Below are 13,870 nucleotides of genomic sequence, written 5' to 3'. Positions count from 1 at the left end.
GAGGAATAAAATATGGATTAGAGTAGACTTACTGGTATTCTACTATAGAATTATTGTGACTCTACCAATGGAAGAAATTATATCATTGATGTGGAAACAGTGGACATGGGAGTTCCTGAAAGCAGGGAGAGGGAAAAAGAGCTGTGATATGGGGGCATTTTTGGGACTTGGTGTTGTCCTGAATGATATTGCAGGGACAGATGCAGGACACTCTATATTCTGCCATAACCCACTGAATGGACTGGGAGAGAGTATAAACTACAATGCAAACTATAATCCATGCTGTGTAATAGTGCTTCAAAATGCATTCATCAAATGCAATGAATGTACCACACTAATGAAGTTGTTGATGTGGGAAAAGTTGGGGATGTGGGGAGTGGAATATATGGGAACCTCTTATATTTTTTAATGTAACCTTGTGTATGATCTATGTAACTTTTAAAAAGAAAAAAGAAATACTAACCTAAGTTTCAATTTCACAAAAAAAGGTTCATAACTACAACCATCAATATCAATGGCCTGGCATAATGGTCTGTCTTCCTTCACTAGGTACTGTCCATGTACTCAGGGAATTCTTGCTGCTCTATTATAGAATGTAACAGGACTTACCAGGATGGGAATTCAATATTCTTTCAGTTACTGTGTGGGTTTCCACCCACCAAGACAATGCCCCATGACCCCTTGAACATACACATATATCATAGAGGCAGGCCCTAGGTGCACCCATCCCCACACATCCCCCCATCCCCAACAGCCCACACCAGTGATCCTCCCTAACACAGTTGTGACCCCTCTGCAATCCAAAACCTCCCTAAAAACAAAGTGAAAAAATTAAACAAATAAATAAATAAAAATAATAATAAAATTAAAAATTTTTCACTATGTCTTTCATCACCCTAAGCTCTGTTATCTTTTATGTACAGTAACAATTTCTTCCATGTGCTCCCCAAGTACCTTATTTTTTGCTTATCTTCAAAGAAGCTTTAGGTTACAGAAAAGAAAATACACAATGATCAGGTGGAATTTATCTAAGGAATGCAAAGGTAGTTCCAACAAAGAAACCCTATCAATGATGATTAATATGATGAAAGAAAAAAACCCCCACATGATTGCCCCCAATTGATACAGAAAACACATTTGAGGAAACTCATTACTCTTTTTCTGTTAAAAACATTTTAAAAATTAGAAACAGAAGAGTACTTCTTCAACAAGATAAATGGTATATATGAAAAACTCATTGCTAACAACATCCTCAATAGTGAAAAATTGAAAGTCCCAAATAGACAAAATCACCAGAAAAAGTACACAATTGGATGACTCCCACCTTCCAATTTCAAAATTTTTCTACATAGCTACTGTTTTTAAAACAGTGTGATACTGGAAAAAGACAGACTTAGAGTCAATGGAATAGAATTGAGAGTTCAGAAATACACCCACAAATCTTAGGCCAATTGTTTTTTTTTTTTTTTTTTTTAATTTTTTTATTTTTTATTGACTTTGTAATAATATTACATTAAAAATATATATGTGAGGTCCCATTCAACCCCACCCCCCCACCCCCCCCCTCCCCCCCCCCAACAACACTCGTTCCCATCATCATGACACATCCATTGGATTTGGTAAGTACATCTTTGGGCACCTCTGCACCTCATATACATTGGTTCACATCATGGCCCATACTCTCCTCTATTCCATCATGTAGGCCCTGTGAGGATTTACAATGTCCGGTGATTACCTCTGAAGCACCATCCAGGGCAGCTCTATGTCCCGAAGACGCCTCCACCTCTCATCTCTTCCTGCCTTTCCCCATACCCTTTGTCCATTATGTCCACTTTTCCCAATCCAATGCCACCTCTTCTATGTGGACACTGGATTGGTTGTGTCCATTGCACCTTTATGTCAAGAGGAGGCTCAGATTCCACCTGGATGCTGGATGCAATCCTCCCATTTTCAGTTGTAATCACTCTAGGCTCCATGGTGTGGTGGTTGTCCTTCTTCACCTCCATCTTAGCTGAGTGTGGTAAGTCCAATAAATCAGATTGTAGGTGCTGGAGTCTGTTGAGGCTCAGGATCTGGCTATCACATTGTCAGTCCAGAGATTCAAATCCCCTAAATATATCTTAAACCCCAACATTAACTGCACCTCCAGCACATTAGCATGAAAGTCTTATGAAGGGAGATCCCATCTGAGTCCAGATTCATCACACATAAACACCATTTCCAAGGAGGGGCCATCTGCCCTGGTAGTTAACCCCATCAGGCCAATTGTTTTTTGTTTTTTGTTTTTGAGGTATCAGGACTGGGGATTGAACCAGGGACTTCCCATGTGGGAGGCAGGTGCTCAACTGCTTGAGCCACATCGGCTTCCCTATGGCCAGCTGACTTTTGATGTGTGCCAAGTCTACTCAATAGGGAAAGAATAGTCTCTTTAACAAATGATGCAGGAAAAACTGGACAGCCACGCAAAAGAATGAAAAGGAACCCCTACATCACACCATATACCAAAATTAACTCAAAATACACTAATGGCCTAAACGTAGGTCTAAAACTATCCAACTCTTAGAATGAAATATAGAGAAATAGCTTTGGAAACTTGTATTAGGCAATGGATTCTCAGACTACACCAAAAGCATGAGCAATGGGGGAAAATTACAGAAATTTAAGTTCATCAACATTAAATATTTTTTCAACAAAGGACATTATCAAGAAACTGAAAAGACAGCCTAGAGAATGTTAGGAGAAGGAGAGCATGCCAGGACTGGTGAAAAAGACCCGCGTGTGTGGGGAATCAGCAAAGTATGATTTAATGGTCGACATTTTAATCTGGGAGTGCAGACAAAACCATCTACTCGAAAATGCAAACCGTCCCAGATCCGGTGATGTTCACGCCCAGGATTTACCTTTAGGTTCATTGTTGGGGCTTGATTCCTTAAGAGACCTTCCTTTTCCCCCTATCCGGACCAGCTTGCATCAACCCTAGGAGATCCTGGGCTGGCCTCTGGTCCAGCATCCTCAGAATTAGACTGACTCTGAGTGATGGAGGCTGCTCCTGAGTCTGTGCCTGCAATGGTGCAGAGACCAAGACACCTCAGTTCCTCCCCTGAGCCATGCAGGTGACCCCTGCTCTCTGTTCATCCCAAAACCGAGCTTTGAGATGCTAGGAAAGAGGGGGGGATGACCAAGTGTGGGACAAGTACATCCTTCCAATGGTTCAGACTCATTCTTCATTGGTAAGAAAGGCTGAAAATTGGTGACTGAGAGGTTTACCTTTTACACTTAGAAGGCTTGATTGATGTGGGATGAGAAGGCAAAGAGTCACGATGTTCTTTGTGCCAGGTGGAGGGGGGAGCCTGGACCCCAGCTGCAGCAATCCAGAGCCAGAGGGATCTCGGTGAACCAGATTGACTAAGTAAGAGAGGAAAAAATGATGCCAGGAGTGCAGAGCAGTCAGTCAGCTAAGGAGGCCAATTCCGAAAGAGCAGATTTGAAAGTCTCTCTTCCTCCAGGTTTACACTTCATCAGGTAGCCAGCTCCAGAATTTCCAGGTTGGGGGGCAAGCAATTTTCTGAGAACCCTGGACTTGAATCAGTGTTTGTGTAGCACTTTACTTAAGGTCCATAATACAGGAGCTACCCAAATACAAGAGTAGGAGGGTGTGTTGTTTTGTTTTCTTATTTTTGAAGGGTAGTTGGAGCGACTAAAGCATTTTTGAATGCTTAGGGAGGGGACCTTTCCATCTGATAGTCCCACACCTTGCTCCAATGCCTTCCAAGCTCTTTTCTCACCTAGCCCAACTTTTAGGTCTGATTTCCTGCCTGCTTTAAGGACATATTCCGAATGGCTTCTGCTTTCTTTCCAGTGTGCAACCGCAAGCCGTGTACATCCCTGCCTCTTCTGCCTTCTGTTCTTGTGTTAGCAACCGCTGCCCACCCCGACCCTTGCCTAATACAAGATCCTGAAGATATTTCTCTATATTTCATTCTAAGAGTTGAGTCTGGAGAAGATACGTAGATAAAAAAGTATTCCATTATTCTTGTGTTACTGATTTGGACTCAAAAATGACAGGAAAAATATTCAGTAGCTTTTCTGGAACAGCGCCTTGTGTGCTTGCACCAGCTCACAAGTTGGGATGGGATGACAGTGGAGGGCAGTGGGGTGTTAGGGCTCAGTGCTGAGCACGTAATCCAGAATACATTGCATGGGAGGCTCCTCCTCAAACATGCAGTATCTATCTCTCTAGGCTACACTTTTCCTTGTTGCCTTCTCCTGTCCTCCTCCTTCCCAGATTCAAAGCTGATCTCTCTTGAAGAGCTCTGTCAACAGAACCCAACATTCTCTCCCTGGATCAGCCACACACAGGTTCCTCGCCAGCGCCCGCCTTCCCTCCTATCAGCTCTGCTGAAATTCTCTACAGCTTCTTGCAGATTACAAAGAAAATCTTCACCAGGCTTCCTTCTTAGGTTTAACTTGCAGGGAAGCGGACTTGGCCCAGTGGTTAGGGCGTCCGTCTACCACATGGGAGGTCTGCGGTTCAAACCCGGGGCCTCCTTGACCCGTGTGGAGCTGCCCATGCGCAGTGCTGATGCGCGCAAGGAGTGCCGTGCCACGCAGGGGTGTCCCCCACATAGGGGAGCCCCACACACAAGGAGTGTGCCCTGTAAGGAGAGCCACCCAGCGCGAAAGAAAGTGCAGCCTGCCCAGGAATGGTGCTGCACACACAGAGAGCTGACACAAGATGACGCAACAAAAAGAAACACAGATTCCTGTGCCGCTGACAACAACAGAAGCAGACAAAGAAGAAGACACAGCAAATAACATAAGCACAGACAACCGGGGTGGGAGGGAAGGGAAGATAAATAAATAAATAAACCTTTAAAAAAAAAAAACTTGCAGAAATCATAGGTTTCATCCCCAAGTGATCCTAAAACTGACTTCCAATAGGAAAAACTGTCATTTTGGTGATTTCATTTCCAAGAGAAGAAACCAAAGAATAGAAAGGAGTTTGAAGCTGAAGAGAAAATAATAAAATTATTTCAATCACATTAAAATTTATGCAGAGGCTGGAAACTTCCTTTGCCAGAATACCAGGTCCTCAAGCCCCCGTCTCAGAGGACACAAAAGGCCTCAAACCAGCCCCCACTCTGCACTAGAAGGGATTCCTGCGCCCCTAGCTGGGAAGGAAGTGATCGCCTGAAAGGCTTTTTTATTTTAGCTCAGAGTCCCAAGGTCCGCAACTTCTTCCCTCTTCCTGTTCCTGAGTGGATGAGGCCAAAAACAATGCCTATCGTCATCGGCTGAACACAGGAGTCATTTCATTGTTGTTTTTTTTTTTAAAAAGATTTATTTATTTATTTAATTCCCCCCCTCCCCTGGTTGTCTGTTCTTGGTGTCTATTTGCTGCGTCTTGTTTCTTTGTCCGCTTCTGTTGTCGTCAGCGGCACGGGAAGTGTGGGCGGCGCCATTCCTGGGCAGGCTGCTCTTTCTTTTCACGCTGGGCGGCTTTCCTCACAGGCGCACTCCTTGTGCGTGGGGCTCCCCCACGCGGGGGACACCCTTGCGTGGCACGGCACTCCTTGCGCGCATCAGCGCTGCGCATGGCCAGCTCCACATCGGTCAAGGAGGCCCGGGGTTTGAACCGCGGACCTCCCATATGGTAGACGGACGCCCTAACCACTGGGCCAAAGTCCGTTTCCCTCATTGTTTTTGTTTTTAAGATTTATTTATTTATTTTCCCCCTTCCCTTCCTCCTGCCCTGCTGTTTTTGCTGTCTTTGTTGTCATCTCTTCTCATTTTCTTTCCTCTAGAATTCACCAGGATTTGATCCTGGAGACCCCTGTGGCCTCTCACTGCATAGCACAACCAGGTGGGCCTGTGGAGCAGTCTCATCTGCTGCAGGGAGAAGATGGCAGTCATGGTAAGAACTTGGCAGGAACAGGTAGAAAAGACCAAGGAGAGCCTAAAGAATGTGGACAAGAATATTCACAAGCTCATTGGGTGGGATCCAGACGACGTGAGGCCCAACCATGCCAGGTTACTAGCCCTTTCCAGTTCTGGTGAAGGTAGAGGACACGGTAGTTTGTGGCTGAGGCATGGATTTTCAGATAGTGGAGGAGGGTCCCCAGCCAAAGAGAGCCTGAAGGAGCAGTCAGTAGTTGGGCAGAGAGTGTGGCATGAAGAGAGAATCACATTCCAAGAAAGCAATGCAGAGGATAGTGATGCTAAAAAGCCAGCAATGCCGTCTTCACTTGTGGCTACATCAAAAGAGCATACAGGTGGAGATCTTATCCAAGATCAAAATATGGATGAAAATGGAAAGCAAAGAAATCAACAAATGTTTGGATTGTTGATGGGCACTCATCAGAAATTTAAACAAGAATCCACCTTGCTACTGAGAGGCAAAAGAGGCACCAGTGTTACCGGATTTTATTTAGGTCCTTGGCTATGCTGCAGAAATGAATTTCAAGAACACACCAGGTGAATTAGGCCAGTAATTTATTTAGGTAGGGAGGGAAGAGAAATGGGAGAAAATAACAGAACAGGGGTCCCAGGTAGAGAGGAAGGGGTTGAACAGTGATAAAGCAGGCTGATGTACAAGCTACAATTCCCCATTATAGGTTATAAATTCCTAGGTTTACTTGTGTGGCCACGTGGCAGAGGAAAAATGGTGAGAGTGGTGCACGTAGGGCAGGAACGGGTCCAGAGGCAAGAAAGCGGAGCTTGAGGGCATTCAGGCCCCTCCATCTGCTTTTTGAACCATTAATTATTCCACCCCTTTGCTAATGGCAGAGAAGGGGTTCCAGCTGTTTGCGGTTTTGATTGATTACCCCACCTATCAATCCCCCATGAGGACCCAATGATAAAGTACTGGTGAATATCTGGGGCTTCTCCTGGCTTGCAGAAGTCTTTGCTCTGAATAGCAGACTCTTGGGGGTGGGGGTTTTCCAGCAGCCATCCTGGGGGTTATTCATGTCCACGTAGACTCTGCCAGGTTCCAGATCCATCTACTGACTCCCTATCTTACTAGCAGGCTTCACCAGGAAATTGAACAGAAACTTAAAGTACAGGCAGAAGAAGAGAGAAAGAAGGTTGAAAGTGAGAGAACTGTTTGAACAGAGGCATGCTAAATGGACAAAACTGCAGCTTTTAGAACAGAAAGTTGAGCTTGTGTAGCCACAAGAATGGAATGGGCATAGCGCCAAGACAATTAAACATATAAGAACTAAGACAAAGCCCCATTTGTTCTACATTCCTGGAAGAATGTGCCCAGCTACCAAAAACTAATAGACGAGTCACAGGAAAATGCTCTATTTGAAGGTAGACATATTGAATTTGCAGGACAATAAATAAAATGGAGGACAGACCTAGAAGACAATCAATGAAGGAAAAACAGCATCAGATGGTATATTAGTCAGGGTTCTCCAGGGAAACAGAATCAACAAGGGGTATCTGTTAATAGTAAGAGATTTATCAGAGTCTGTTACATAGCCGTGGGCATGCACAAGTCCAGGTTCCTCAGGCAGGAACTCCGATGAGAGTCCAGTGAAGATTCTTGATGAGTTCTGGCAGATGTTGGTTGTTCAAAGACAAGCTGGGAAATTCTCTCTCAATGCTGAAAGACTTCCCCCTTTAAGGGATTCAACTGATTGGGTTAAGCATCACTCACTGCTGATGGCAATCTCCTTGAATGATGTAATTATAACCAGCTAGCTATGATTTACCATTGCAGTAAAGTCAATGGTGACTAAAGTCCATAAATGTCATTGTATTACAGTTAGCCCAATGCTTGTTTGACCAAACAACTGGGCACAATTACCTGGCCGAGTTGATACAATAGCCTAACCATCACAGGTGTGTGTAATGAAGCACAGAAGGCAAAACAAGAAGAGGGTAAGGTGGCTCAGGGAGAGGAAAAGTTGGAGGAGACAGCTAAGCAGCACAACAGTGTAGAAATAAAGGAAGCAGAGAGAAGGAGGAAAAGGACATGGGTATGGTTCATAGGGATGCAGAGAAAGAACAGGAGGAGGAGCAAAATCAGGAGGTGGGGTTTAAAATGGAGGAAGAAACTGAGGTAAGGGAAGAGAGAAGCAGCAGGATAGCCTGAAAAAGTTATGGATGTGCTGGAGATTGTTGAGAATGTAAAAAATGTAATTGCTGAGCAGGAGGTAATGGAAACGAATCTAGTTAAAAGTGGAGAACATTCAGAATATAAAATTAGCAAAGGAATGGAACCAGAGATGGAATTTGAAGTTAAGACAGATAAAGAACGTGAATCTCTTTCTCCTGGGAAAAAGAATTCTATTGCTCTAGAAATATTAAAAAAAAAAAAAGAAGCCTGAGGAAAAAGAAGAAAAAAGATCTGTGTCCCAACGAAAGCCTATGGCTCAACCTCAACTTCAGCCTCAGCCCCAGCCCAGCCCCAATCTCAGTCCCAATCTCAGTCTCAACCAGTACTCCAGCCCCAGTCTCTCTCTCAGCCTGAGACTTTGCCATTAGCTGTTTTATAGGGGAGTTGCCAGTAGAATCTGTTAAACTCTTTGATGTGCCAGTAGAGCTAGTCTTGACAGAAAAACTCAGAGCAAAAGCAAAACCAAAACTAGGAAGAGAAGAAGAGGTTGGACTAGAAATAAAACAAGCAAGAGTAGAAGTCAAAGCAGTAGCAGTAGTAGCTCTAGGAGCAGTTCAACCAGTAGCAGCAGTGGAAGTATTTCCAGCAGTGGCAGTAGTAGTAATTGAAATATTTCCACCAGCAGCTCTAGTGGCAGCAGCCACAGAGATAGTAACAGTGGCACTACTAGTAGTAGTGAAAGAAGACGTTGGAGTAGGGGCTGAGGACATAATAGAGATAGAAAATGCAGAAGGAAGGTGGGTCAGAAGTGAAGGGATACTCCAGGAATAGAAAGAAGTCACAAATCTTCGAAAGGTGGTTGTAGTAGAGATACAAAAGGATCAAAGGATAAGAATTCCCAGTTTGACATAAAGGTAGTCAATCAGGCAAAAGATCTTCAAGAAGTGAAAGAGACTGAAAATCAGACAGGAAAGACAAAAGGCATTAATCGAAGAAACCAGGCTTTCTTAGTCTAATCTTTGCAGAAGATTAGATGAGTAAAAGTAATACCTTTCCTTGTAAGGAGGATGCTATGCTGCCTTAAGAATTACATGTTGTAAAAACATCTTTTGGGAAAATAAAGACTTTTTTTACCAGAAAAAAAATTAATGAAGTTTTCTTGTAAAATGGAGAAAACAAATTTCTTATAATCTGAAAGACACATATTATTCAAGATAACAACTGCAAACAGTTTGACTTGTATTTTTCAGATACCAGTACCATATATTAATATATGTCCATATTTTTACACAAATAAAATTTTTTTATATCTCCATTAACCCTTTGTATCAGTATATAATTATTTTCTTCACTCAGCCCTCAGATGAACCACGCTTTATTTTTGATCCATCATACTGGATCCCAGGAAAATTTGCTCTAAGTTGATCCATAGGGGACCAAAAATAGATAATGTCAGCTTGCCCCTCCAGATACACTCAGCACCCTTCTAGCCCTGCTCTCTGCCCCAGGACCTTGACCTCTGTGGACTGCACTGGATGGCTACCTTTACACACTGTCTTCTGATAGGGCTTAGCCTTTGGGAGGCACCAGAAGTAGATCAGAGATCTGGAGGAGAGGGAGATGGTCGATTTTTTCCTCTACCTTTGTCCCAGTTGGGTCTCAGGTTGCCTGAATTATTTGGCCTTACTGTTGAGCCTCTGTTCTGCTTTCTGTAATACCATGCATTGCCTTGTCCCTTCTGATCTGGGGGTAGTTGTGATGCTCCCTTCTGGTGCCAGCTCTTCTGTGCTCCCTGACCCTTTGTTGTTTCTTTTAACCTGCTCACACTTTTCTGAATAGCCACTTTATTACCTTTCTCAATTACCTCTTCATAGTAAGCATCTCTTTTACGCTGCAAGGCTGACTGACATAGTCCTGTTTACAAGTACAAAAGTAGCTCTTAATCATGTATCAGAATCATTATAATGGAAGATATTTAATCCTGGGGTACACCAGATATGAGGCTCAGTAACAGAATTCAAGAAAGTAGACTGAAAATACATGTGTGCTCAAGTAACTATTTTATATAACTAAGAAGCTGTTGGCCTGGTAAATTGATGGCACTCCCTATTGAAAGTGTACTATTATATTATTGTCTTGCCTAGAAAAACCTCACTAAAAAAAAATAGTGAAAATAGGGAGTTCCAGGAAGATGGCATCAGAGTAGGTAGGCAGGGCTCAACTCTCTCACTAAACAATGGAAAAAGAGCCAAAAGCTATCCAAGGGACCTACCTTAGGGGTCAACAGATGAGCTCAGTGCTATACAACTCCCAGGAGGGCAAGAGACAGAGACTAAGACCCTGAAACAACAAATGTGAGTTACCAATCCCCCACTGCAGCCTGGAAGGGCTACCATCCCCACTCCCAAGATATTAAGCTGGATAAAACTCCTGGCTCAGAGCAGGAAGAAGGGAACAGATATCTTCCCCCCTGTCAGCTATTACAAGGGAAAAAGGTTTAATTTCCCTTGTCAGTGGATTTCATTCAGTGAATTTGGCCAGCAGAGCCTGCTTTGAATCTTGGCTCTGGCCAGACCAAAACACTGGGAATCTAAGACTGAAAGAAACACCTCGGGGGAAAGGTTCATCTCCAAGCACCATCTGGTGGCCAGTCTAAAATTGGTGTTGAGTCTCAACACTAACTCCTGCAAGAATATCTGCACCTCTGTTAGTGAGTCCTTGGCCCAATTTTGATAACTTAAGGCAGGAAATTTTAAAGACAGAATAAGTTGAACCTAATGTCAAAGAAGAGCTGTGAAAGAAAGGGTAAGCAAGAGACACAGATGGCAACCAGAGTAAATTCACTAATATATTCAGATGTCTAGACTTCAGCAAAACATTACGAGCCATGGTAGGAAACAGGAAGAGATGGCCCAGCCAAAGGAACAAACCAAACACCCTGAAGAGATACAGGATTTAAGAAAATTAATCAGTGAAAATCACACAATACTCCTAAATCAATTGAAAGAATTTAAAGAAAATATGACTAAAGAAATAAAGGATATTAAGGCACTAACTGAGCATAAAGAACAATTTGAAAGCCTGCAAAGAAAAGTAACATATGTTATTGGAATGAAAGACACAATGGATGAGATTAAAAATATATTAGAGGCACATAAAAGTAGATTTGAATTGCTCAAAGAAAGAATTAGTGATACAACGATGGAACATCTGAACTGGAAGACAGGAGAACAGAAAGAGAAGACAATGGGAAAAATGGAACAACATCTCAGGGAATTGAATGGCAATGCAAAACACACAAACATACACTTTATTAATATCCCAGAAGGAGAAGAGAATGGAAAAGGGGAAGAAAGAATATTTGAGGAAATAATGACCAAAAACTTCCCAAACCTTATCAAAGTCATAAATACCAATATCCAAGAAGGACAATGCACCCCAAACAATAAATCTGAACAGACCTACCCTAAGACACCTACTATTCAGAATGACAAATATCAGAGATAAAGAGAAGATTTTGAAAGCAGCAAGAGAAAAGCAAAGCATCATATATAAGGGAAATGCAATAAGATTAAGTGCCAACCTCTCATCGGAAACCATGGAGGCAAGAAGAAAGTAGTATGATGTACTTAAAGTACTGAAAGAGAAAAACTGCCAGCCAAGAATTCTGTATCCTGCAAAGTTGTCACTTCAAAAATAAAGGTGAAAAACAAACAAAACATATATATGTATATATTTTTTATTGTATATATATACACAAATATATATATATACATATATATGTATTTTATATATTGTAAAAAATATATACATATATATGTAAAAAAAATAAGGGGGAGTTCAAAATCTTCACAGACAAACAAAAACTGATAGAGTATGCTACCAAAAGACCAGAATTACCAGAGATCCTAAAGGGAGTGATGCAGCCAGAAAGGAAAAAACAAGGGTGAGAGACTTGGAGAAGAGTGTAGAATGAAGACTATTAAGAAGGGTAAATCAAAGGGTAAAACAATAGTAAAACATAGCAACAGAAAGCCAAAGGACAAAATGGATGAAATAAGTAATGCATTTACAGTATTAACAGAATATTAAGGGCTTGAACTCCCCAATCAAATAACATAGACTGATAGAAAGGATTTTTAAAAAATGAGCCATATATATGTTGTCTATAAGAGACTCACTCAGATGTAAGGACACAAGTTAAAAGTGAAAGATTGGAAAAAGATATTCCATGCAAATAGTAACCAAAAAAGAGCTGAAGTAGCAATACTAATATCTGACAAATCAGATTTCAAATGCACAACTGTTATAAGGGATGAAGACGATCATTACATATTTTAAAAAAGGGGGGGGAATCGCCAAAAAGAAATAACTATACTAAATATTTATGCATCTAACCTGAGTGCCCCCAAGATACATGAGGCACACACTGGCAAAATTGAAGGGAGAAATAGATGTCTCTACAGTAATAATTGGAGATGTCAGTACACCACTCTCAGTACTGGATAGAACATCTGGACAGAGGATAAAGAAACAGAGAACTCAAATAATATGATAAATTAACAAGATCTAGCAGACATCTATAGAGCATTGCATCTCAATCAGCAGAATAAACATTCCTTTCAAGCACTCAGGGACCCTTCTCTGGGGTAGATTATATTTTGGGTCACAAGACAATAATCAATCAATGTACAAAGATTTTGAAATTATACAAAACACTTTTTCTAATCATAACAGAATGGAGCTGGAAACCAATAATGGATAGAAAAAAGGAAAATTTATAAGTATATGGAGATTAAACAACACACTCTTAAATAATCAGTGGGTCAAAGAAGAAAGTGCAAGAGAATTCAGCAAATATCTTGAGATGAATGAAAATGAGAACACAACATATCAAAACCTATGGAACACTACAAAGGCAGTGCCAGGGGAAATTTATAGCCCTCAATCATTATATTAAAAAAGAAGAAAGAGCTAAAATTGAAGATCTAACTGCACACCTGTACGAACTAGAAAAAGAACAGCTAACTAATCCCAAACCATGCTGAAGGAAAGAAATAGTAAAGATCAGAGCAGAAATAAATGAAGTTCAGAAACAAACAAAAAAAAATAGAATCAACAAAACCAAAAGTTGGTTCTTTGAGAAGATCAACAAAATCAACAAACCTTTAGCTAGATTGACAAATAAAGAAAGAAAGAAAGAAGATGCAAATAAATAAAATCAGAAATAAGAGGGGGGTCATTACCACTGCCCCTGCAGGAATAAGATAGATTAAGAGGATACTATGAACAACTGTGTGCCAAAAAACTAGACAATGTAGACAAGATGGACAAATTCCTAGAAACACATTAACCACCTACACTGACCGTAGAAGAAAAAGAATTAAACAGCCACAAATGAAGAGATTGAAACAGTCATCAAAAATCCCCCAAAGATGAAAAGCCTGGGACCAGATGGCTTCACAGGTGAATTCTGCCTATTATTAAAAGGTAATTGAATATCAATTTTGCTCACGCTCTTCCAAAACACTGAACAGGAAGGAACACTATCAAACTCATTCTATGAAGCCAAAATCACCCTAATACCAAAACCAGATAAAGGTTCTGCAAAAAAAGAACTACAGACCAACATCCCTAATGAATATAGATGCAAAAATCCTCAATAAAATATGTACAAACCAAATCCAGAAGCACATTAAAAGAATTATATACCACGATCAAGTAAGTTTTATCCCAGGTATGCAAGGGTGATTCAATATAAGAAAATCAATTAGTATAATAATCCATACTGATAAATTGATTAAG

General features: G+C 41.3%; 1 pseudogene; it reads left to right on the top strand.

The window, feature by feature from the left end:
- Positions 1 to 5,902: 5,902 nt before the first annotated feature.
- Positions 5,903 to 9,053, top strand: LOC101446175 (pinin pseudogene; annotated as a pseudogene).
- The last annotated feature ends 4,817 nt before the right edge of the window (positions 9,054 to 13,870 follow it).

Source organism: Dasypus novemcinctus, chromosome 2 (assembly GCF_030445035.2).
Source record: "Dasypus novemcinctus isolate mDasNov1 chromosome 2, mDasNov1.1.hap2, whole genome shotgun sequence".
Lineage (NCBI taxonomy): Eukaryota > Metazoa > Chordata > Mammalia > Cingulata > Dasypodidae > Dasypus > Dasypus novemcinctus.
This window is presented reverse-complemented; position numbering and strand designations above follow the sequence as displayed.